At 44.9% G+C, this 24863-nt stretch overlaps 1 protein-coding gene and 1 long non-coding RNA gene across 5 annotated transcripts in view; one reads left to right on the top strand and one right to left on the bottom strand.

The window, feature by feature from the left end:
- Positions 1 to 962: 962 nt before the first annotated feature.
- On the bottom strand, positions 963 to 11968 carry LOC109369638 (uncharacterized). 3 transcript variants are annotated; one of them, XR_014885995.1, is made up of 3 exons: positions 11834 to 11968; positions 1430 to 11087; positions 963 to 1318 (listed from the first exon to the last, which is right to left on the bottom strand). It is a non-coding gene; the product is annotated as an uncharacterized LOC109369638 (long non-coding RNA). The 3 variants fall into 3 exon arrangements; XR_014885996.1 differs by having other exon boundaries at positions 963 to 1593; positions 3086 to 11087; XR_014885997.1 differs by having other exon boundaries at positions 963 to 1593; positions 6202 to 11087.
- ZFAND6 (zinc finger AN1-type containing 6) overlaps positions 9890 to 24863 on the top strand; it is a 33964-nt gene continuing 18990 nt past the window's right edge. Inside the window, exons 1-2 of one of the 2 annotated variants that reach the window (XM_085234374.1) lie at positions 9890 to 9936; positions 11952 to 12045. The gene's annotated coding sequence lies outside the window, so the exon portion shown is untranslated. Of the gene's footprint in view, positions 9937 to 11951; positions 12046 to 15671; positions 15818 to 24863 lie in introns of those variants that run through there. The other variant, XM_003209518.5, reaches the window with a different exon arrangement.

Here is a 24863-nt window from a genome sequence, read left to right as displayed (position 1 = left end):
TGAGCTTGGCATACCTCACCATTCAGACTAATTAACGGGCTGGCAGCCATGCTCTTGGACAAACAAGATGCTGCAAAATGAGTGTGCAGCTCAGCCAGGTGGGTGAAAGACTCCATCCAAGTCTCCAAGAGTAGTAATTCATTCCCTTGGGAACTTAATGCTGTCTCAAACATCACCACTCTGAGCTTCCTGTGCTGGATGCAGTCCCTAGAGTTTTGAGCTCTTCATATCCAGAAATGAAATGGTATCTGCCAAGACGTGCAGTCCTTCCCCTGGAGGAAAAAAAAAAAAAAAAATGGGAAAACAAACTACATGTGATGGATGTTAGTCATGTTGCTTATAGCACTCTTGGCACAGTCTCCACCTGGGACTCCTCTACTTACATCCAGGATGTACATTTAGGATGAGTCAGACATCGTGTGTGTGTGTGTGTGTGTGTGTGTGTATGTATGAGCCGAGCATATGCAGAACATAGTGGGGACTTCTTGATGTCCCAGCCTGCTTTTACTTCCCTCTATGCTGCATGATGCCTGTAAATCTTAGGCAAAGAGTCCTCTTTCTCTGATGCAACGTTGGTGGATGGAAAAACAGTGTACTTATGGGGAACTTCATGTATGGAAACATAACTTCATTTGTGAATGGTGCCAAAGTGTGCAGTTCTACTGCAGGACGTATGGCTTGGTGGTGATTTTCTGGCATCTGTGTTCTGGAGTTGTTATCACTCAAGAATTTCAACCAGACAAAGTTTCCAGTCTCCATGTTTAAAAAATAAGGCTGATAACGGATGATTTCCCAGCATATCAAAAAGTGTAGACAAATAAGAACATATTGAACCTATATTTTGGAAACCAATTGTGTTGCTTTGAACATGTGTTGGCAACTTCATAATTTTCCCTTAATAGTTATGTCTATGCTTGTGCAGTTTGGCTTGCAATACCTTCTGTAACAAAGAAATCCATGTATTTTGTATATATTAAACTTTATTTTTCCTTTTAGGTCTTGAGTCACTAACAGAAGAGAACGTTATATGCTGGGCAGTTCAGGCATTGTAAGACCAAAAGATGAAATATATTTCCCTGGGAAGTAAAGTTTTGAGGCCTTTCCACGCATTTAAAAAGAATGGAAGCTTAAACTCTGCCTGCTCTGGTTTCTTGCTTCTAGCGAAGTAATTCTCTTTCTTTCTTGAAAGCAGGAAGGTTGTTAGATACAAGGATTCAAAACAGGAAGACAAAAAAACCTTTGAGCTCAAGTAACATGTTGATGGGGAAATGTTTGCTTGCCTTTAGCTGTAGTGCCTTGCTTCCTTGAGGCTGTTTTACTGCAGGCAAAACACAACAACATCGCAATGAATAAAATATTAAATACTGTTGAGGCTTTTATAAGGACACTTTTATAGTTCTTCCAGGTGCAGTGGCATCCTTTTAATTACCCTGACATGACAAAGAGTGCTGCAAAGCTGAAGTGTTGATTCTCTGGTGTACGCAAGGCCATAAAAGTAGCAGCCGGGGAAGGGATCAACTGCAGCTGGAAGGTTCGTGTCCGTGCACAGAAGTGGTCAGTGTTATTTGTTCAGATCTGTCCTTAGTCATCACCCTGCCAGCAGGAGGAAATCATTTTAATGCATAAAAAAAACCATCCATAAAAAGGCATCACTTGATTTAGCCAGCAAAGCATTGATGTCTTCCTAAATTCCACCACTCTCCAGTGCTTTCCTCTGGGCCTTATTTTATTTAACATGTGTGATACAGTAAGGAATAATGTGCCCAGCTAGTGCTCCCTGTCTTTGTCCATCTCTGTAGCTCTGTATTAGACCCTGCACGTCAAAACCCCATCCTTCCACAACCCATGTGTGTCTGATAACTGCTCTGCTTTGCTAAGTGAGTAAAGCTCATGTGCAGTTACTCCTTGTTGTCAAGTATCTCACAGGATCTGACCCCTTAGAAATTTTACTCAAATATTTCCCCAGATGTTAGCAGGATTTCTCAGGAGCAGAATCAATCCTGACCCCACTGAAATACTTCTTACATGTGGTGCCAATGCAAACAATCAATTTTCCCACAGAATATTAAGAGTGTAAATACTTGCCCTTGTATTAAACCTGCCCCAAGTGTGCTAGAAAACACTCACTATGTACTGTAGTGAGGTTATGCCTCTTTTGTCTTGTGGCATCTATTAATCATATGCTGTAGGTAATTTTTGTTGTTAGATATGGACCAATACACAGGTCTTTGAGGTTTATGACTTTCTCTGTTTTGCCTGTTGCTTTGCTTTCTCTAATTTACCTGTGACTTAATATTGATTCTAAACTACACTGGGATGTTTTGTTATCAGATAGCTTTCTGTTTTATGGCTGGTAATTCTCCCAGTTCCTCCCTTCCAAGAGCAAGGGCTCCAGCACATTTCATAGTAGTGCTTCCAATGATCACTGCTTCCCCCAGTATTTTTTGCTGGACATTATTGACACCAGCATAAAAGTAGCACAAAAGGTTGAGTGTCTCATACTGCAGTACGTAGCCCAGCATCTCAGACCCCAGCAAATCTCTGCCAGCACTGTAAATGGGCCCATCTTGATTCTGAGCTGGGTGACCATCCCTTCCTTCTAGCTGCTTACTGGTAGTATTCTGGTTTCATAACCAGAATGGACTTGGCTTACCAATAATAGTAACTTGGCACAGGCTGGGGACTCAGATATTTATGGGGTTATTCTGACTAGTTTTACAGTCCACGTGGCTCGGCGTGGCTAAGCTGGTAGCAGTGCCTGAGCTTCATTTAAAGGTAGCTTGGGTGCTTCTGTGTTGTTCAACAGCCACATCAATGGCTGTCAGGTAGATATAACTTAGTGCTTGATGTATTCAGTAGTATAATTAGGTATGCCAGCAAATTAACTGCAGTATGTTAACCATAATCCATAGCAAGTGCTGGTGAACTCGATGTGGTGTGTATAAATATTATTTTGTATAGTAAGGACAAGAAAACAGGTAAGGTGAATATTGCCAAGCAGGTTCCTCAGAGCACTACATAAGAGAGAAAAGCACAGTGTAAGGTAGGTTTCATAAAGCAATAGTTGTGGAAAAATATGAATTACTTGCACATTCCAACTTCCTCATGACTGAGATCTGTACTGTGGTGCCTTGCCCTCTTTCTGCAGAATTAGTTCATTGTGGTAACTCTGATAATTAGCAGTTTCCCAAAGGAAGGAAAATTTTGCAAGCCTGTAAAATATGTCAGAATATTATCAATTGGCCATTACTGCAAAAATAAGACCACAGCATGAAGTCATTATGAAGACTGAAGGACTGAGGAGGAACAATGACACAAATATATCACAAACTTTAGAGATGGTTTAAAAAAAGGGGATAAAATCCCCCTCCACCATTTTTTAAAAGAGAAAGACTACGAAATGCATTGAGCAAACAGAAAAGTTATGTCTATGAATGATCAGCACAAGAAGCTCTGTGTCACAAAATTCAGCGCGTACAAAACTCGTACTGACACACACAGTGATGTCAGTGTGTGCACACAGTGTGATGTGTATTTTGACCAACACTTCCATAGGAGGCAAAGGGAAAAATGTAATCAGGGAAGCAGTGATGCCACAGGAGAGGCTGGGAGAGTGTGTGCTTCTAATGGTCTGATTTCAGCATAAAAGGCTGAAAGGATGTGATGGAGTGCTCTGATGTCATAATCTTCTGGATTATTGGTAAGTCATAATCCCACTACCCAGCAGTAAACACTTTGCAGGGCAGCAGGAGAGGGGGAAGTGAGCAGCAGAGACGGAGAAAGATGGACAGAGAACGAATCGTGGGAAAGAAAGCAGGAATCACAGATGGCTGAAGCATCCCATTGACTGCTGCACGTTAAGAAGCATTAGCTGAGCTGTCTGTAGGTAGCGTGAGTGTTCTTGGGAGCGTGATGTTAAGACAAAGCCTCTCTTCACCTTCTGACTCATCCACGATCCAAATCCCCAACGTTCTGCTCTGGAAGAGCATCCGGGCACTTTCTGTGTAACTCTGGTAAGTTGCTGGTCTGTGTTTTTAATTTGTTCTGTACAATGCACAAGATGTTAAAAGGTAATAAAGGGAACTGGGCACCAGAATTTCTTCAGATCAAAGTAAATTAAACATTACATGAGTGAACCAGATCTAGTTTTACAAAATGTAGCAGGGATAGGATAGGAATGAGGTGGAAAGATCTCTAGTGTTCCCTGACTCTATAGTTGTGTCCTCACATGGGCTGCAGCTGCAATATGCCAACTCCACAGGCTTCTTTCCTCAGGTAGGACACTAGCACAGCAGCCATCCCCTTCACGTTTGGTGTCCTCTGCCAAAGTCTGAGGCAGCTCCAAGCCGACTGTGACAAAATACCTGGCTGTTCCAGGACGAACTGCTTGTTCTAGGTGTATTAAGGGTTTCAGTTCCAAATTTTCTCAGGAAAAGATACAAATGTCAAATGCATTTGAAATATCTGTGAAGCCATGGAAATGTCCTGTTTTATTACTTTCTCCAATGAAACATTTTGTTGTTCTTAAATCCAGCAAAATCTGATGACATTTTGACAGAAAAGATTAATTATTGCACTTAGGAAGCACTGATCAGCTCTGCTTTGCTGTAAAATTTTTTATTGGTTGCAAATTTCAAGCCATTCCAGCTATCCAAGGCTGCTTTAGAATAAGACTTGAGGCATTATAATTTTACAAGAAGTGAATAACAGCTCGGAGATTTTTGCAAAACAAATGGCTTCCTTCCGAGCAATCAAAGCGCCGGTTTAGTTTCTCTAATGAGATATTCTCCAGCTTCTTGATGGAAATACTGACACCAGATATTCCCTCTGTTGTTGCGGCAGATTTCTCTGGCTCTGACAAATAGCTTGTCTGATACAGCAAGGTCAAATGGACGGGAACGGAACAAACAAGAGTGTCAGACCTGCCGTAGGTTGGTGCTCTTGGCATTCCTGAACAGGCAGGTAGATGGATGGACAGACATCTTTGTCATTTGTACCACTTGTATCTAGATCCTTGACAGCCATGTCAAATGTGCTGTTTGCTTTCCAGATGCCCCGCTGTGGCCAAGCACCAAAGCTATTTGCACAGAGCAGGCCAGCCACTTCTTTGTCTCTAAATCCAGAAATCCAGTGACACACGATTAGCTAAGAGCTCTGCTACGTGTAGCGAAGGCAAACAAAAATTGCAAAAGCAAAAATTGGCCAGTTGCAGCCCCAGGGATGCACTCATTTCTGCCGACTTTAAATGCTTCGAAGGGATCAGCAGCTTTGCTCCCCTTGAATTGTGAGGACCAGAACTGAGCCAGGCAGGCAGCTTTCTTGTGTGCATGGAGGCTTTTTATTCTTGGTGGCTGAAGGAAGGCTGCTGCCCTGTTAGAACAGCTCTTTAAACTCACAGCTTAGTGCTGGGCTGCTGGAGCAATCGCTAGCCCATGGGGCATCCTGTCTGGTCACCTGTTTGGGCAAGGGTTTAGCAATTGTGGAATATGGATAATTTAGTATTGCAGAACTTAGGGCTCCAGATTTGAAGTTTAAATAGTGATTAAGAATAAAATGCTGTAGAACAGTGGGGTGAAAGTCAAGCCTACGCAGAGGCCCTTGGGTTGAGAGGCTGCTGCTGATGAAGGGAGGACTGAGGAGCACAGAGGAAGCTGGTGTTTGCAGTGCTAAGGACAAGTCCCTCCCTCAAAGACTGCATTATGCACAGACAAAGCAAATGCAGGAGGTACCAAATAATTTCTTTGTGTAGAAGTTACTCGTCAGCCAAGAATGGCCCACTGTTCTCTTGAATACCAGGACGCACTCAGTGATCTATTTAACGTGGATATTAAAAGCTTAACTAGGGAGTTGCTAAGTCTTTAAAAGGCCCCAGCCCGGATTTCCAAACAAGACTATCTAGAAGGAGGCTCCCAGATTTGTAATGGTGTGGCAAAACAATCTGCCTCATTTTGGAAAATGCTGAGCAGACAGGGCTCTGTGCAGCATCTCCATCCTACGCTGTGCCCCGTTCAAGTAAGGCACTCGGCATCCACTTTGCTGCAAGGTCTCCTCCACAGCTCCAAGTGCCAGCAGGCAGCTGGCTCTGAGGCAGTGCCGTGATGGCAGATGTGCTACCCTGGCTGCCTGGCAGTCAGATGGGCTTTGCTGGGCGTCCCACCTACTTGCTTTTACAGGTTTGATCCATTCATGCTCAGTCTTTACCTTTGTTTTCCTCTGTAGTTCTTTGTGACCATTCAGCTTTTCCCACAGCATGTTTTCTGCTCCCGCCCCTTGAGAGGCACAAAAACATGAAGATTTTTCAGGGAGGGAATCTGATCAAGAAACCAGTGCACAGAGAATGAAAGCAAAGCATTTAACTTTTTTTTTTTAATTATTAAACTGATTTTCTTCTGACCATTTGATCACGGGTTGGATGAGTAAGACTCCAGAATGTCATAGAGAAATGCCAAGGAATGGGATTTTCATTTCTGCTTTTTCCTGGTGAGAAATAATCTCTGGGTTGTTTTGGAAAATGCACACTGAAAGATGGAAATCCTAATGGTAATCAGCGTTGGTTTTATTTTTTTTTAATTTCTATATGTGCATCTTTCTTGCCAACTATATAACATCAGCACAGTAAATACCCTTTATGTAATATAAAAGTAAAATGCAGCATAAAGTTTGCTGTTAGTTCTTGATGATAACATCATATAAACAGAAGCATGAGGGAATCTGAAAATCTTGGGCCAATTTTGGCTCTTGGCTAAGCTCCTGCAACCCCCTTGAAGTCAATAGCATTCTGGGCTTGCAAATACAAGCAGGATTTGGACTCTATTTCTACGGATCTCTGAATGTGTGCATTCAAAGAGAGAGCTGGCATTGCTGCTGATTAAAGAGCACTGCCAAAGAACCATTGGACCAAATTTCCAGCAGGTTTGGATAACAAACTCCAACTCATCCCATTAGTGTATGGAGTGGAACAGAGGTCAGGGTGACCGCAGAGAGATATTCATCGAGATTCAGAATGAAATCAAATCTCATTTGAGCCTCAGCTGTTCAAGAAAGTTTTGGCGTTATTTATTTTGGATTTATATAGGCTGTCTCTTAGGAAGCAGAGGCTGATTCCTCTCTCATTAATGCCACAGTGAAATTCTCGGCAGTCTCAGGGGCTGTGTGCTGGGCCCCAAACAACTAGGTTATAAGAACTGAAATGATGTTAACATCGAACACCTGATCCAAAGCCCACTGAACTGAAGAAGAGACTTTCTGTTTACTGTCTCTGAAGATGCATCTGTCTCAAAATGAATACATTACTAAGATTCCTCAAGTAATTTCCAAAGCTTTAGCAAAAGAAGAAATAACAAGCTGCTATAGCAGAAGGGTACATACCAGGAACCAAATGAAAAGGTCCTATATGCTGGTGGATAGATCAAATATAACGGAAAGAAGGGAGGAAAAATTAGAAGAAACTTATTTCAGAATTTTTTGCATACATTTTCTAGAGAGGCAGATGGCCCTTTGGCACAATTTATTTCTGTATTACTAAGTATCAAGGTGACAGGAACCTTAAAATGCAACAAATATCTAAATAATGCAGGCCTGTGACACTGTAAGTGAGGTAGTAATGTTCATGGGTTGTTCCATCTTCCCATACATCATCAAATCACCAGCAGACCTGAGAAACCTTTCATGCCCCTCTTTAGTGTTTCAGCTTGCAGTAGGAAGTCCCACTTGAAAGTGTGGAGCTTGGAGCTTCTTTTTGACTATTCTTTCACAGCAAAATCACGTCTGGTAGAATGAGGTTGTTGGGATGTTCATCTCCATGTACTGCCTATCAAGCAACATGTGCTTTTAGTGACCCTATGTCCTGCTAACACTTGTGTATTCTTCAAAAGCTATTGCTATCAACCTGAGGTGGATAAATAGCCTTTAACTTCTTTTCTGTGCTCTGTAGAAAATGGTCTTTTGTTTTCATTTACTGGCCACGTTTAACCTTCCATCCTCTTTAGCTGATTTCTGATCCCTTCCAAGTCCAGGAGGTCCTTCTCTGCTTTACTCATTTCTCTGATCAGACACTTCCCTCTTTCCAAACACTGCTTATTTTTTTGGCCTATCAGTCTTGAGGTCTTCAAATGAGAGAATTGAATTCTATTTCATTAATATATCTTCTACTCACAGTTGCTCAAGATGCACATTCACTTTTTAACCTGCATCCCATTACCCAATTATCTCAGCCACCTTTTCATTACTTTTCTCTCTCAGAGACAGTTTGACTACAGGCCCTTCTGCAGATGACACGTGGCTCTATGTTCCCTATTTTCCACTTGTTTGCCTCTTTTGAGTTGTGGCTTCTGACCACAGCAAACATACCAATTCTGAACATTTCAAGAAATCACTTACTCCAGCATTATTGTGAGTAAGCCTTCTCATTCTGGCACATCAGAAAATCGACGAGCTTCATTCGCAATCAAGCAAGATCACATCTGAACATTCTGCTGCTCCCCCTTGACATTTGATGCCATAACTTAACATTTGTTCCACCATGTGTCGCTGGTCAATATCTCCTGGCAGGAGGTATCCATCTCATTCACTGTCTGCATTTCCCTTTTTATTCCCTGCCAGCTGTTGTGTTGGTTGCTCACAACTGCAGAAGAATCAGCTGGCCTTTCCCTAAGCAGACAGAGCGTGTTCTATTCTCCTAGTAAGCCACTATATCTCAAACAGTGAGATGAAACCTGGCACAAATAAAGTAGTTTGAGAGGAACCCAAGGGGTTTTATGTTTTCTTTATAAAAAAACTATATAAAAGAGGCAACTACGGAGAGGAATGTGATCATCGCTCCCCACAGCTCCTTGTGATTACTGCCAAGGCCATGAAAGCACTCCAAATAATGCTGTGGGGAATGCTGTGATACCCACATGAGATGCAGGTCATCTTCTGCTCGTGCAACCTGCCACTTGGAAGACGTATTGCATCAGCAAAGGCAGCCAAGTGTGAATAATCTCTACCAAAATAGCTATAAAACTATGTTAGCATTTCCACGCTGGTTGCAAAAGCATTTTCTGGTGTTGATCCAAATTCAGATATTAAAAAAACAATAATAATTAAGGGTCTTCTTGCCATTCAGTGCTTTGCCAGGTTTACGGGTCTGCCTGCTGGGCTCACACTGTAGGCAGTGAGAAGCTCAGACCGACGGAAAGTCTCTTCTGGGACTTTCTTTTTGCTGACACCACGTGTCCTCCTGCAATGCCTATCTCAGAACAGCCTCAAATTCCTCTGCCCTAAAACAGGCACGCGTTCTGTAACATTGTTAAGCATCCTGATAAGAAATGGAAATGTTTTGCCCATCTCCGTGCCCTGCCCCGCTCCCTGGAGCTTCACAGCAGCTGGATTTCTCCTCCCAGACTCGGCTCACCTGCTGCTCTGACCTCCCTTACAGCTCCCCCGGTCTCGGCCCAACAGATAAAATTCCTCTTTTATTTGCTTTGTTTCATCCCTCTGGAATCCCGTCCTCCCCCCGCCTGCTAGCGGCCACCGAGTCGCTCATCGCCCTTCAACGTCACCCCACGACCCCCCTCGCAGGTGCAGCAATGTCAGGCTGTAGTGCAGGTGTAATACATGAGCTGCAGTACATTGCCACACGGAAAGCTCTATCGTGTGACGTATCGTAGGTCGTGACAGAACCCAAAGCGGAGGCGGAAGGCCCCAGGCAGTTCACAAGGACACAACGCGCGGGACAGGCCGCGGTCCCTTTAAACACCATTCTGCGGTTCACGTCGCCGCCGTCTCCTTGCGCTAATTAGCGGCGGGCCCGGCGCCGCCCCCTTTCCTCCAGGCCTTCCTTCGGCGGCTCCTCCAATCAGCGCCCGCCCGCGTCACTCTCGGGGCAAGGAAACACGGAGAAAGGGGAGAAAAAGTTTGGCGAGGAGCGAGCGGGGCCGGGAGCAGCGGCAGCAGGTGAGAGCGGGGCGGCGGGGCCGGCGGCGGCTGCGGGCGGCGGTTCGGCGCTGAGCTGTCGCGTTCTGTTCTGTTTCCCCGCCGTGCTCGGGGCTGTTTTTCTCCCTTTTTTGGTCGTTCCTTCCTCCCTCGCCCCTCCCGCGGCCGCCGGGCTGCGTGCGCAGAGCCGTCCCGGGGCAGAGGTGTTTGTACGCGTGTCCCTGGGCGGATAAGGGAGCTGCCCCGAGGTGCGCCGTGCCGTTCTGAAGTCCGTTCCCTGGGTGGCTGTCCGGGCTTGTCCCGCACGGGGGGGCATTGCATAAGAGTTACGGGGAGCTAAGAGGTCCTTCGGTTCTTCTGAGGCTCCGTGCTCTCTCAGCTGTGCCAAAGTGCGTGCGCTGCGGGGAAGGGTGCAGCGCTGTGAGCTGCCCTGTGAACTTTAAGTGGGGGGGGAGGGGGGAAGAAAGCAGCTGCTCTTTTTCTCCTCCTGCTTCCAAGCAAGTGATTTGGCTTGGTGTCATCTGAAACGATTCCTTTTGCAGAAAGCTGGTCCTCCTCTGTTGATAATGGTAACTCAGCAGTTGGGGGAAGCAAATCTGCCAGTTCCTTCCTTGCTCTCTTTCCCGTGTCTGCTTTAACTTCTGTCGCTTTGCTCTTTGAGTTCTGCCTGGTTTGTTTATGTGCTGTTGCAGTACGAACACCTGTTCTTCGTATTAATTACTGCCCAGCCTCGAATAAGAGGCCTGGCTCTGGCCTCATCCATAATATATTTATTCTGGCCAAAATAACAGCGTGTTCCTGCTTTTTTTTTTTTTTTTTTTTTTTTTTTTTTTTTCCTTACGATGCTGCGTATCAAAGCTGACACATCAGTGGCAGCACTCCTTGATTTTACTGCTTTCCTGATAGCGTCTTCAGCAGGGAAGGATTTCCTCTATCCTGTGTGTGCTTCTGAGGATACCTCTTAAAATAGCTTTTGCCTTACAAAACAAGGAATCGTTAAAATAATAACAGATTAAAATCAACTTACCTAATCGTGTGTTGTTGACACGGATGACAAACATTGTGTTTCATAATATACCTTGGAGAGAGTGATCTAAGAACGTAAGTTTACATTTTAGCTGCTTGTTATTTCACGGTCTCGGATGGTGCATACAAAGCCTTGTACAAATAGCCTGAAAGAGATAGTGGCAAGTTATCGGGAGAGCAGCACTGACATAAACTAGTGAAAAGTTGCCATGGTTACAGATAAAGGTAATCCCTGTTTCTGTAAGAGTGTGTCCTTCTGTAACAGCTGTATTAATCAGTTTGATTTCGGAGGGGATTAGAAGTACCCAAACTCCTGGCTCTGTTTTCTTGTCAGCTAATAGTTGTGCAGCTCTCTTTTTAATTAAGTGCTGAATAGACTTGGACTTGTGCTCAACATACTCAATTTAAGCTGCAGAGAATATTATAGATTATACACAGATGCAGGTGAAGCATGCTGAATTAAGTGGAAACTGGCTTTATTATTATTTTTTTTTCCACCCAAGAGTTACCTGACAACAAAGAAAAATCTTCCTAAATCCTTTTTGGATCCTTTCTCAGGTACTCTAAAAAGAGTTCTGTGGCATCTCATGCTGCAGCCCTCAGCTATGTGTCCGTACAAGATGTAATTCCTTGTTCTGATCTTAAAAGATACATATATTAAAAAAACATAATAATATCAGCATGGCAGCTGCTGGGTGATTGAGAACAATTATGGCTGTGCAGCTTGTACATGAGGAGATAAGAGAGGAGCAAAAAGGAAAGAGAAAAAACAAAAAAAATAAAAAATAAAAAAAATCAAAGCTGTTCACTTACTGGCTTGTTCCCTGCACAGGAGGAAGCGGTTGGAGTGTAACATGTGGATAAACTTCAATAAGTTCTCATGGTAGCTCACCTGTGAGTGATCTGAGATAGCTGTTTGAACTGCAGGGTCTGGGGCTGTCCAGGCGACTACTGAGCCCGCTCTGCTGGAGGCCTGATATTTACCATGTGCACCTCTCTGTTCTTTCCAGGTTTGATTATTGCGTGCAGTAGTACATCTTGGATCGAAAGCAGCAAGGGAAATCTCAGGAAGTTCTTCAAGATTACTGCAATCTCATCAGTCTGGTATGTTGTGCTCCCTAGGCTCCTGGGGTAACAAGTTGCATTCTTTGTATGCACGGGCCTCCTTAGTTACTGCTCAGGACACTGAAGTTTCTAGGGCTTTGGCTTGCTACCAGCAACATTATTCTCAGGAAGCAGTATGCTACCAAGAGCTATGGAACTTTGTATTGCTGGGGTAGTGCAGGAGATCACTTTCAGTAGTGTTATTCATACCAGGGTAATGAACCTGCGCTCCAGAACCTTCAGTCAACATACACTCTGAACCTGTTTTCGTCTTGCCTGGAAATGCAAGGCAGGACGGGCACTTCTGCAAACTCCTTAAACAAAAACCAAGTTGGAAAGTAGCTACCCCTGACTGATTGACTCTCTAGAGGCTGCACAGTGGTTTGCTGAAGAATGCATAAGAATATGAAAAGGAATGTTTTTTCATCATGCAGGGGTGCTTTTTTAGGTCCTTATGTAGACATGTTGTTTAGGTTTAGTAAAACTGCTAACTTTTGAAATCGTCTCTCAAATGCCAAAGTTCTGAAATTCCTATGCTTATGTGCTTTTAAACTGATGTATTTGCAAAGGTCACTAATACAGCAAGTTTGAGAACTGCAGCTTACAAACAAGTATTATAACATTAACTTTTTAATTTTAAAAGTATCTCAAACTAAAAGACAAAATCGGCACATGCTGTAACACTGACACAGTTGACAACAGGAGGGTAAAGTCCTCTTTTACAATTCAAGCTCAGTGTGTCAAAGCAGCACTTCTGCTGCTTTGCTACTTATTAACGTGTATAAAATCCAGAAGTCCTGGGTGTTTGTGACCAGTGGAAAGCAGGTGCAACTTGTGAAGAAAGCTGTGATCTGGGAACCGGATAGCAAGTAACCATCTCTGTATCTAATCGCCCCACAGCCTTCCGTGCAGCTTTTGATCACTACTATTCTGGTCTCTGTTGGAACTGCTGACTTAAAGATGAAAGGCTCTGGTCTTGATCTCTTGAGCTGTCAAGTCCTCCAAACTTACTGTCTTCTGTATATTTAAGATTACAGAACAAATGGGCTTATAGCCGTTCCATGATTACAATAGTCAAATGAGAGTCAGGTGCTCTCTTGTTGTTGTCCTCAGAGCAAAGTTCAGTGGCAGCAAACCGAATCTCTTTTACACTGCTGTCAAAGCTTCCCTGTTTAGTGTACTTGCTGCTGCAATCTACTGGTTTATTTTTTTCTGCATTACTACAGACACTGTAAGAGTAACAAAGGCGTAACTTCAGCCTAGACCTTAAAATGATGTCTCTGCATTTCCTGTGTAGTGTCTGAGTTTGAAGAGAGAATAGATTACTTGTGTTCAGAAACCAAGCTTATAAATTGGGCTTTTTAGTGATGAGTTTTACTAGATTTCAGCATGGGAAATAACTAGAGTAGCAGTTTTTTTAAAATGTGGACTTCCAACATCTAGATACAGATGTGTGTACCCACAGTTTCCAGTTTGGTGAGACAGGGCCAACTGTGAACCTTTTATTTTTTTCCCCCCTGTATCACAGATTTTTGTGGGGGATCTATTACTTCCATGCTGATAGCAAGTTACTCCTGGAGCGTTCTTAGTGAGATAGTAGAGCGTTGTCTGCTTGCTTTAAAATGAAATTAGTGAGCAAATCAGGGAGGTCAGTTCTGAGCAGAGGAGAAGCTGCTTTGCCATTCCCCCATGCCGTGGTGAGCCACACTCTGGCTTATCAGGAGGTGAGCAAACTTCTGCCAGATCAGCAAGCCAGAGGTGCACAGAAGGGGCTGATGAGCACCACAGCTGTGGTGAGGGAGTAGGGCACGCTGTGTGGCTGGGAGGGGAAAGATGGGGAGAAAGGAGGAAGAAACTTGTCCCTTGTGCTGTGATAAGGAGCTACTGGCTGCCTGGTTAACAGAAATGTGAGTTCAAGTGCAGGATGTTTAATGATAAGTGATTTCTCATCACTGTTGCAGTTGCCAGGTGGTTAGGCTTCTTTAGTTATAGGTTAACATTTTTATTTTTCTCCTGAAAGCCATAAAGCAGTGTTTGCAGTTGTCACGTTCTCTGCTAGCACTGGGCAGTTCTGCTGATAAGATGTGCAACTTCTGCTGTTGTTGTTATTGTGGGCCTGAAGTTAATGTGCTCTGAATTGAAGCTTTCCAGGACTGGTCACTGAGATACTTGGAAGACGCTTTGCTGGTATGCTTTATTTGCATGAACTATGTGCTTGGTTTTCATTGCTTTGATAGCTGTGGTCAGAAGTGCTGTGTAAGTATGGTCTCCTGGTTGCCCTCGGGGTAACTTGAAGTCCTATGAAGTACTGGATTCAAACATAAGGGTTAACAGCTGTTGCTTCCAGCTCAGATTTTAGGTTCTGTAGGGAAAGTTTGGTAAATCTTGTCAAAGGTATCTCCATTCTTGTCATGCTTTGTGCTCATTAACTGAACAACTGCTCAAATTGCTGCTTTCCAGTTCAGTTTGGATTTGTGGTGTGACAGATCAGCCTGTAATATGAGGTAGCAGGAAGCATATGTGACTGTTTGAAGGGGGCTTAGACGTGTGTTCAGAAGGTGCTTGTGTTCTTTTTGGTGGTGGTTGTGGAACAGCAGCGTGCTGAGCTGTGCTGGAGTTGGTTGGTGTGCACAGGGTGGGTGGGTATCTGTGCTGGGGGTGAGAGAGGCATTGCTGGGGGGAGAGGTGGGAAGAAGCAGAAACGAGGAGCAGCTTTTCCCCTGTACAGCAACAACCCAACCCCAGTGTGTTTATGCGGGCAAGCGTGATAGCTTCATCCAGCTTCATATTGGTAGCTACCTAGAAATAAGCACTTGAAACCGCTTTATATAAGGCAACTTTGCTGGTGAGGTAGGCATTGTGTAACTGCTGGTTCTTGGTGGGTGTGCGAGGGAAGTTGCGGATCTCTGGCCCACCCCAGGTTTGTTCTCCAATGGGATTTATCAGTGCTTGTGAAATATTTGTTACGCTTTGTTTCGTTTTGACTCTTCCTCTATGTTCACTTGACGGGTAGGGAAACCCTTACAATACCAGCGCCGGCTATTTGCGCAGCACGAAGAAGCTGTGCTGTGGGAAACGCTGCCGGCCGTCAGAGCTCGAGCAGCTCCGTGCAGATGTGGCGAGCCGGGGGAAGGCTGAATAAGCACGAAAAGTTTTGGCAGCGCGCAGCACCTCGCGAGCGGGAGGCAGCCGCTTCCTGCCTGCGCCGTGCTGACTCACGCCTCGAACCGGGAGCGCAGTGTGGAACTGCCCTCTGCGCGTATTTTTAGCCGGGTTACTAATTCAGGCGGCGTGCCGGCTTCCCGGGGCAACTGCGGCGGCCGCCGGGCCCCGAACCCACGGAGCCTCTCGTCTCGCACGGTGCCACGCGTGACGGCGGTCGGGCTCGCCGCGGCGGCGACTCGCCGTGCTCCTGTGCCGCTCAACGCCGCCGCGCTGTTCGGAGGGGCGACGCCGTGCCTCGCGTGGGGTCTCCGGCGGAGCACGCGTGGGGCCGAGCCTCGCGGGGCGCTGCCCCTTTAAGAAGCCGCTCGCCCAGAGTGCTCGGAGCGGGCCAACCTAACCTGCTGGCAAGGAAAAGTTCTTTCTATAATGGATACACGACCTGGCCAATCGCCGAGCGCAGTCCTGCCGGGGGAGGCGGGGCCTCCTCGCCTCGCCCAATAGCTGTGAGGTAGGCGGGGCGCCGCGGCCAGGCTCGGTTGCTCCGCAGCACAGCTCCAAGTGAAGTTAATCTGGGGTGAAGCGAACAGAAAATTGTGGCGATCCGTGGGTAGGCATTTTCCCCTTCTAATCGCGTCGTGTGGCCGCGCTTCGCCCCCCGGGGCGGCGAAGTGCACGCGCGTGGGGCTTTTCTCCATTGTTTTGCTTCCTAATGATGGCAGAACATTAACATTCTGCAGGGAAGCAGAACAAAAGGGCTCTTTAGGCAGGAAATCGGGTGCCGGGCTCAAACTTGCCCGAGTTTCTTTTGTCGCCGGGCGCCTCGCAGCGCGTTGCTCTGCCCGGGAAGGTCGAGCCGTGCGGGCAGAGCGTGGATTCGGAAATACCGGGGGCGATGCGCTGTGCCGGAGTTACACAATGTTACGGAGAGGGAGAGCTGGGTTTTAGCCCCAACTTCGCTCGTTCTGATGAGATTGGAGCTAACGAACGATGACAGCTGCGATTGGATTATTCAGCGATAGCGTTTGCTCCGAGCCGTTTGTCTCCAATTGTCCATTGTTACAGCACGGCAGACCGCTCTGCTGCCGGCTGTGCTCGGCGAGAGGAATGTCGCTCAGAACAAAGATACGTACAACTCCATGCGAGGCACGGCGATTTTTTTTTTCTCTTCTCCTTTTTAATCAGCTTTGGCTGGGGCCGTCGGAGCACGCACGGGCAGGGAACGTCTCTTGCCCTTCCAGCAGGCTTCCCTTCGGGGCCCTGAGAGCTCTGCATCGCCCGGTGACAGCGGGTGTCTGCTTAGAGGGAGGATTATTTTTAGTCTCTTGTCCCAGACGTGGCGTTTAAGGCCCTTCCCAACACTATTTTTAGCGATACTTTATGCATCGGAGGGACGTTGAGGAGCAGGATGAGCCCAGTGTGCCAGGGTGGCATGGGACAGGGCTGGGAGGGAGGGGAGCAGGAAGTGCGAGCCAGGAAGTCGGGGCTGCGGTGAGAGGGCCGTGAGTCGCCGTCCTTCTGGTCTCTCTGACAAGTGTGTTGGATGAGGCCACGTACAGAACAATGCTTTCAAAGGGGTCAGCCTGTTTTCTTGCTTCCCTAAATATTTCCTGTCTTTTTTTTTTTTTCTTTTTCTTTTTACAAAACCGCTTGTCTGTGCCCAGCTCCTCCTGGGAGTCGGAAAGCAATACGCGTGGCCCTAATACTTGTTGAGCCTCAGTGAAGAGTTTGGTGGGATTTGTGTGACTAATCGAGATAAGAGAACGGCTGTGGAAAGCCATAGTTGAATCTTGCACTGTGCAAAGTGTGGTTGTTAAAGCGTCCCTCACGCTTTCGGTTTCGCACTGAGCCCTTTTGCTTTCTCCCAAAGCGATGGGTACGGATTGCTTTTTTGAAACTACATCAAAGCATCCTGATGTGGTGGCGTCTTGCTGGCTTGAAGGTCTGAATTGCCATCTTCTATCTGCTTACAGCATTTTTAATGCTGGAGATCATATTTATACCTTGGAAATACTATAGAATGAGCAGTGACTATATGCACTCAAGGGGTGAGCCAGTTCTCTGGTCTAAAGGGAGGTAATTTAGAAAGGGGTGTATATATAAGTTTGATTAGAATCATAGAATGTCCCAGCTTGGAAGGGACCCATAAGGATAATTGAGTCCAACTCCTACCTGGGGTTTGAGTAATTTCTTAATTTAAAACTGACACTGGGCCAAGTGGATGGGTTTCATGTCTCAGGTGGGGGCAAGAACAATAAAACAGTTTCCTTCCATCTCTGTAAATGGATGCTATGTGTATGTGAGTTACACTTGTTAAACTGAAGTAAATTCAAGTGTTTGGCCAAAGGCTGAGAGTCAGAACAAGGCTGCATCCATCAGGCAGACTTTTGGCTCATGGTGCTTGGTGTCTGAGGAGCCATTCTTCTCTGGTCCCCTCTACCTCTCAACTTAGTTAGGGAAGACACGTTATCTGGAATCAATTTGCTGGATTCATTCAGCATAGAAGTGAAGTGCTGGTCTCTCACCACATGTGTGCAGTTCTAATACAGGCTGTTTGTAGAAAGCAAATCTGCCCTGAAGGATCAGTGTACTGCTTTGTTGGCACAGCTGTACAGCTTCTGTATTTGGGCTACAGCATTCAGAGCTGGGGCTGGAGCTGTGCTGTCCCCACGCTGATTGGTTGCTCCAGTGCTCCTTGTTCATAAAACCTTCCCTTGCACGTGCTCCATCTGCACATCTTAAACACTGTGAATGCGCTGTGGGATTTGTCTGTTGCTTGTGCATCCCGTTCTGGCACATCTCTGATGTAAGAGATTCTTAGAGTGATTGTAAAGCCATGTACAAATTGCAGGGCCTGTTATCCTGTTGGCAGTGCAGAGGACTGTTCTCACCAGTTCCCAGTGCTTTGGGGTGGGTGGCTCTCTGCAGGGTCACCCCATGTTCTGCTTCTGGCTAACACGACTTAGTGAAGGTCGTGCACCTCCCATGGGATGATCTTTGTAAACCAAGCCCTGCAGCCTTAGGCAGTGGGCCTGTCCTGCAAACAGCAGCTGGGCTCAGGGTCCCTGTTGGGCTTATGGTCCCTGCTGAGTGCCTTCTGCTCCCTGCCAGAGTGGTCCTGTGGGTGCTGCTGGCAGAGCCAGCTACACTCACTTGCATTGCTTTAAATGAGTGGCCTGAGCCAAGCAGGCTGGCTGTGCTTCCCTCTTCTTTTTCCCCCTATTCCCAGAGTGGTTTAGTGATCATTTCTGTTAATTGCTTTGTGCCTAAGGCAGAAAAGGGGTGGGAGGGGGGAATAATGTCATCTTAGAACACTTCAGCCCTACCTGCAAAAAATAAAATAATAATAAAAAAAAAAACCAACATCTGTCCCTGGTTTCAGGCGTGGGGCTGTGCTCGCTCAATAGCTGGCTGTTTGTAGGAAGGATGTGGAGCTGATACTTGTAGCTGGGGTGTTGCAGAGAGGGCTGGTGCTGGAGGTAAGGCCCCAGACAGGTACAGGGCTCCTCAGGACATGGTCGGCCTCCTGGGTGGGGCAGCTGATGGGGCTGGCCATGTTTACACTGTAATAACGTTTTGTGAAAATAAGCAGTTAATTACACATGACCTACAAAGGAATAAAAATAACCGAGGTCTTTTCTTGCTTTTAAATCCATTTAACAGAGGCATGAAAGGTTTGGGCTTTTTTAAACCTGCTTTTTTTCTTTTTTTTTTTCTTTTCTTTCTTTCTTTTTTTTTTTTTTTTACCTTTTAGAAATATCAGGAACATTAAGTCTTTCTTCCCTGTTCTTGTTGGATGTCTCAGATGTGTCATAAGCTTCTCAGCCCTTAATTGAAGGGGTGGGGTGATATATTTTTAACAGATCCCTACTTCCAACTGTGTTTATAGGGCTTTTGAGCTAAATCGATTAGCAAAAACAAAGCTGTGACAGTGTAGAAAACAATTTCTTCTCAATGAAGTTGTATTTGCTTGCTTGTTCCGCAGTTGCTGACAGAAGCTCAGGTGTTTGGTTTTTTCCATCAGGAAAGTAACTTTTCTGGCTATTGAATTATGCATTGAGATTAAGTGAGTTAAATCCTAGCGCAATCCATCTTTTGTTAAATTTAGATCAACTTTAGACGATCACTTGAGTATTATTTACACTAAATGCAGAAGTTCACTTGCATATTTCATAAAAATAGTTCCTTTTTGAAGCAACAGTTTCATTAAATGCGTGGTTCTTCCTTTAAGTTAATGGTTCAGCAGCCTTGCAGAAGCCGTTGCTGCCTCTGAGCTGCAGACCACCCCTGCTCAGCCATTCTGTCCTGTCAGGATCCATTTGCGTCACAGCACACTAACCTTCAGGACATGGTATTTGTCAGCCTGAAATGTAATAATCCTGTATCTGTGGCACTGAAGTATAAACAGCACGGCTGCCTTGGCAGGCCCTGGCAGCCACCTGAATGCTTCAACTAGCCCAGGGTTGAAGATGACGCTTTGCTGGCATGTCCTGTGATTCATGGTGCTGATGCATTCTCAGCCATGGGAGGGATTAGGGAAGAAAACAAACTTTGTTATCAAATTAGCGTGGCAGCCTAATAGCAGTACTTTTGAGGGCAGAAGTAAGGTGCTCTCAGCTTGTTTAAATGTTTTGCGTTGAGTGTTTTGGTCTTTTTGTTTGTTTTTTAAACAATGATTTAACTTTTGGCCATTAGCTTAAACAAGGCAGGAGAGCAGACTGTGTGTGCCATCAACTATAAACACTGAATTGGACTGATGAAAGACAAATATTGCATGAGAAAACAGATATTTTCCATTGAAGACTTGAAAGTTTTGGAAATAGGAGACAAGAACCTACAGGCAGATAAGAGACTGCAAAGGAAGCTGAATTTGTCTCTATTTCTGCTATGTAAACTTAAGATGCTTTCCAAAAATGAACACGGAATCAAGACCTTTAGTGCAATTAACATAGAATGATTTCTGTGCAGCAGAACCTCGATCAAGGTAGAAGCAAAGGAACTCGCTGTGTTCTGAGAGTGTTTAAAAAAGAGTGGGGTGAACAACCCCCCAAAGTTTCCAAGTTCAAGTTTGCGGACTCCTTGTGTTGGGACCTGACCGTCCACATATCATAACGGTGTGATGTTCTGTTGGGTACTGGTGCTAAGTCATTGAATGAACTGATTTTATAGGGGCTAGTTAGAACTAGTTATCAACCCAGTATTGTCATCTTGGTGGAAAGTAATTGTTTTAGTGCTTTTTGATATCACAGTGGTTTCATTTTGCCCCTGCAGAAAACAAGTACTGATATGGAAGGACTTACCTAGATGAAGTTTTAGGTAAGAGGCTGGAGAATTGCTCAACTTGTCAATTGCTCAACTGGAGAATTGTTTGGAAATCGGTGTGTTTTGTGGGGGTTGTCTGAAGTATCGTGGAAGAGCAGGAAGGAGGCATTAGTAAGGATGGGTCACGGTGGGTGTGTTATTAGTTATGTAACTGGCTGAGTGTGACCAGCAGAGCTGGGGCTGAGACCAACCCCCAGGTTAAGGAGCATCTGCATTGCTTGCGCAGGCCTCGCAGCCCTGTGTGGATGTTTTGCCTTCCTAAAAAGTCTCGTCAAACTTGGCTCAGTGCTTTGATTCCGCCTGAAAACTCCCGAGTGCAGCAGTAGAATAACTGACTTGCTTTTAAGTTTGTTTTTCTTTTTTGGAGGGGGGAAGGGAGGGTAAACAACCACACTGCCCCTCCCAAGAAACAGAAGAACTGAATAACTCTAATTTCACGCTGCAGTCACTCAGCAGGTTGTTGCCTTCCTGCCCTTGCTTTCTCTAACTTAGTGTCTGTGAGACTTCTGGTTGATTTGGTCTTACTTATTTTGATCTGTCTCTACTGCAACAATTAGCTCGTTCTTCAAAGTCGTGGTGTTAATTTTACCCGTGGTTATTTGGTATGTAAATAAATCCCTGATTAGTTGTTACTTATCCTTCTACCTCGGGTCCCCCACAGCACAATCCTGGTGTTTCAACTGTCAGTCTGTTCTACTGGGGGATGCTTCTGTCCTTCGTGCAGCTGTGACAGTACTTTCTTACACTGTGAAGGCCTGAGGTGAAGAACTTGCTGGAATTTCTTTGCGTGGCCTGGTAGCTCTGTCTGGGGAACTTGCACAGGGTGGTATATATGGTGTGAAACACATTGTCGTGTTGTGGGGTTTCCTTAAGCAGCTTTGGTGTTGTTTGTTACAATAGGTGAAAATCTTCTCTTAAAACGCTGGGTTATGGCATTGAAATTGGTGCTGGTGTTTTTTTTGTTTTTTAAGTGAAAGGGATAAAAATATTCTTCAACGGTGGTGGTTCTTTTTTTGTGTTCCCCTTGGGGAAAGGAGTGTGAAACAGGAGGGACTTCTGGGAGATGATGCTGGTGCATTGGACTTGTGTTTTTCAAGCTGCAGCAAGCAGGTGGTACTCATGGAATTAGCCTAATGTAAGGCAGCAGCTGAGGCTGTGGTGCATGTGAATGTGTCTGTAGGTCAAGTTTAAGGGCCTTGGTATTGCTGATCTCTGGGTATTTGTAAGCGTATGCCGTAATAAATGGGAATATATTGTCCTCTTTATCCATTGTTTCCTGATAGAAGTCCCATTGGCCAGTGCTTGTCAGTGGAAGGGAATGAGTGTCGTGATAAAGCCACGCAGCTGTCCAAAATGAGGTTTGGTATCTTGTGAACAGGCTTTGAATCGTACTTTGGAATGGATGAAGAGGGAGCTGGCTTTAGTATGCCAAGCAAACTAATTGAAGTGAGGTCTGGCTTGTTTTCCTTGCTTTTCTATTTCTTTATAAGATGAATTTTCCTTTCTCTGAAAGGTGTTACTCTGTCATGTGTCGATGTATTCCACCAGAGAATACAGTCACTGTGGTAAGGGAAGAAATCAGATGTACTTCAGAAAGTGTTATAGTTCAAAGTGTTTTTAAAAATGTAATTTTCTTATATGCTTAGTGGAAAAAGGGGAAATCCCAAAGCGCAGCTTAACAGCTTGGTCCTTTTGGATACGAGTCCCTCCCTTAATGCTATTTATGGCTGTATTTTTCTATGTAGAATTGTAGAAAGAACTCTGTACAAAGGTACCATCACAACAAATGGGAGGCAGTGGCATCCAGCCATGCTATTTTTAGGCTATTGTGCTCCTAATTTGCTGATCTAAGTGTTCTGGACAGTAAGTGGGAGAGACATTGTACTAGAAATGCACGACCATGTAGTAAAGTCTTGTCTGAAAATGGAGTGAGTAGCAAACTTGCTTGTCAGAAAAGCAGTTTAGTGTTGTACCTGAAGTGAGTATTAGTAAGTAAAAAGGATGCCCTGGTACTTGCAGTGTAAAGACTGCCAGCTTCCAAGCAAGACAGCTCTGGCTCCCATCCTGCTCAGGTTGAGGAACTGAAATGTATGCAGTCTCTTCTGTGTGGTCTTAAAAGTATTAATGAAAACAAAGATTGTCTGTTCTGTGATAGCAGTGAGGGAAAATGCCAGGTGTCATCAATTATGTTTCTTTCAAGAATTCTTAGGTTTTTCCTAAACACTGACAATCTTTCCATCTGAGCAAACAGTGTAGTTCTAGAAACCTTCAGAAGGCAGAATGCCTTACGCTCTGCACGTTGCCAGTTGTTCCTTAACTCCTTGCGTGTTAATGTGACACCGCTTTGCTCACTTAAGGCTGACGCAAGGCAACTTGGTCTTCGTTGTCCCTCTGCCCTCTCGGTGCCACGTGCAGCTTGTGTTTCTCCGTACGCTGTGGCTGGGCAGTGGTGTGGAAGTTTGGTTCCCATATTGATTTGATACTTCCACTTTTTTGCTGTAGAGCACTGCTTCCTTGACTGCCCTGGCACAAAACTGTGGAGCTGCACCAGGAACCAGGCGCAGGAGCAGGAACAGGCCCAGGCTTTTGAAGAGCAAAGTCTTCAAGGCAGATGAGTGCCTGGCACAGCAGCATTGTGTCAGAAGCATCTGAAGCTGATGTAATGCCCCAAATACCCATATCTTTGCATTGGTCACAGGGAAATATGTGTTGTATATACATGTGCTGGCTGCACTTGGCTGTTCGTGTGCTGCAGTGTTTCAAACAGTGTAAGTGACAGCTGAAAGGAAGGTAAGGGAAGACACAGAACTTAATGGTTAGAATGAGTAGTTAGTTGATGTATTCATCCCTTTGTCAGTAAATATGGAGTGATAGATAAATACCAGTTGCCCAGCATGATGCTTACTGATCAGCTGTATTTTCCAGTGTTTTCTGCAGGGTCATTGGTTTTGATATTTGTGTGTTCAGTAGCTTGTTTGGAGACATGTAAGCTGTCTTCTCTTGTGCTTTTTTCCTTAATTATTATTTCAATCACAACAACAACAGAAAGCCTAGAATCACATTAGGGTTAAAGCAAAGTAGCACCTTGGAGTCGTTGGCTAAATTTAACTGCGTTCCAAAAGACCAGGAATGCAGCTTTGCCAAAGGGAATATTATACCTCTTTTGCCAAAAAGTTGTCCCTAAATACCCTCTTTGTTTGGTCAGGTTTTAGCTTTAGGTTAAATTCCCCATCGAACCACAGTAAGAGTATTGTATAATTTTGGACACTTAAATTAGACATAGTGCATAATTCTAAATAGAACAACACGTCGTGCATGGTAATCACAATGTTCTTGGAAGTTAAGCTGAATTCAAGCTGCCCTAGCCAGAAGTGATGATGATCCTTTTATTTATTGACATCCAGGAACCCTCATATTAAAGCAGGACCTCCCTTAGCATTAGGCCCACGTAGAGCTGTAGCATTATAAGCTAATTAAAATTCTACATAGTGCTGTTTACAAAAACAAATTATAATGTGTTTTGTGCTTACTGCCAGTTCTGAGCAACAGGTGTTTTGTTAGCAAGAAGCTGTCTATTTTGGGAAGTTGTGTTAAAGCAGCTTTTATCTCTTCTGGGCTTGATATGCTTAAAATAAGTGAAACATGCTGTATTGAGAAAAGATCACTTCTCTCTGAATCTCAAAGGAAGCGATTACTGAATCCAAGTCTATTCTTTTAATAATTGTATGGGTAATCTTGTAAATGTTTGATCTTCCTTAAGTGTTTTTTATCAGTTTGTAAACCCAGTCCTGTTCTAAAATGGCATCAGTGATAGTTTATGGAGCCACCTTCCTTGTTCATCCATTAAACTTCCATCTGGTGCCCAAAGGGAATATTGGAAATTCTAGAATCCTCTAATTTTACACATCCACTGACTTCTGAAATGGCTGCAGTGCATGATAGCATGGTGGGCTGCACGTAGCTCTGTCCTGCCCGCTTCAGAGCAGCTTTCTCATCTCTTCCAGGACATCTTAAAAGAAGGCATTTCTACAGTTTCAAATAAACACTTTATTTATAGGGCTGTGATTGAAAATATAGAGAGTAGCTTGAGGACTCATGCTGTCTTTGGCCTCAGGCACTTCAATGCCAAAGCTCAGCTGTGAGATAGCACTCCCTGCAGTTTGTGCTGGGGCAGAGAGGAGCCCATCAGCAGTGCCTGATGTGGTGCAGCTGTGACTCGTGTGAGTTGGGAAGTAATTGCTGAGATGGTTTGCTGTTCTCATGGGTGTAACTCCTGGATCTTTATTGCTTTCGAGCAGAGAGATGCCTGAGCTGCACTACCTAAAATTAATGCT

The sequence above is a fragment of the Meleagris gallopavo genome, chromosome 12 (assembly GCF_905368555.1).
Source record: "Meleagris gallopavo chromosome 12, MGAL_WU_HG_1.1, whole genome shotgun sequence".
Lineage (NCBI taxonomy): Eukaryota > Metazoa > Chordata > Aves > Galliformes > Phasianidae > Meleagris > Meleagris gallopavo.
This window is presented reverse-complemented; position numbering and strand designations above follow the sequence as displayed.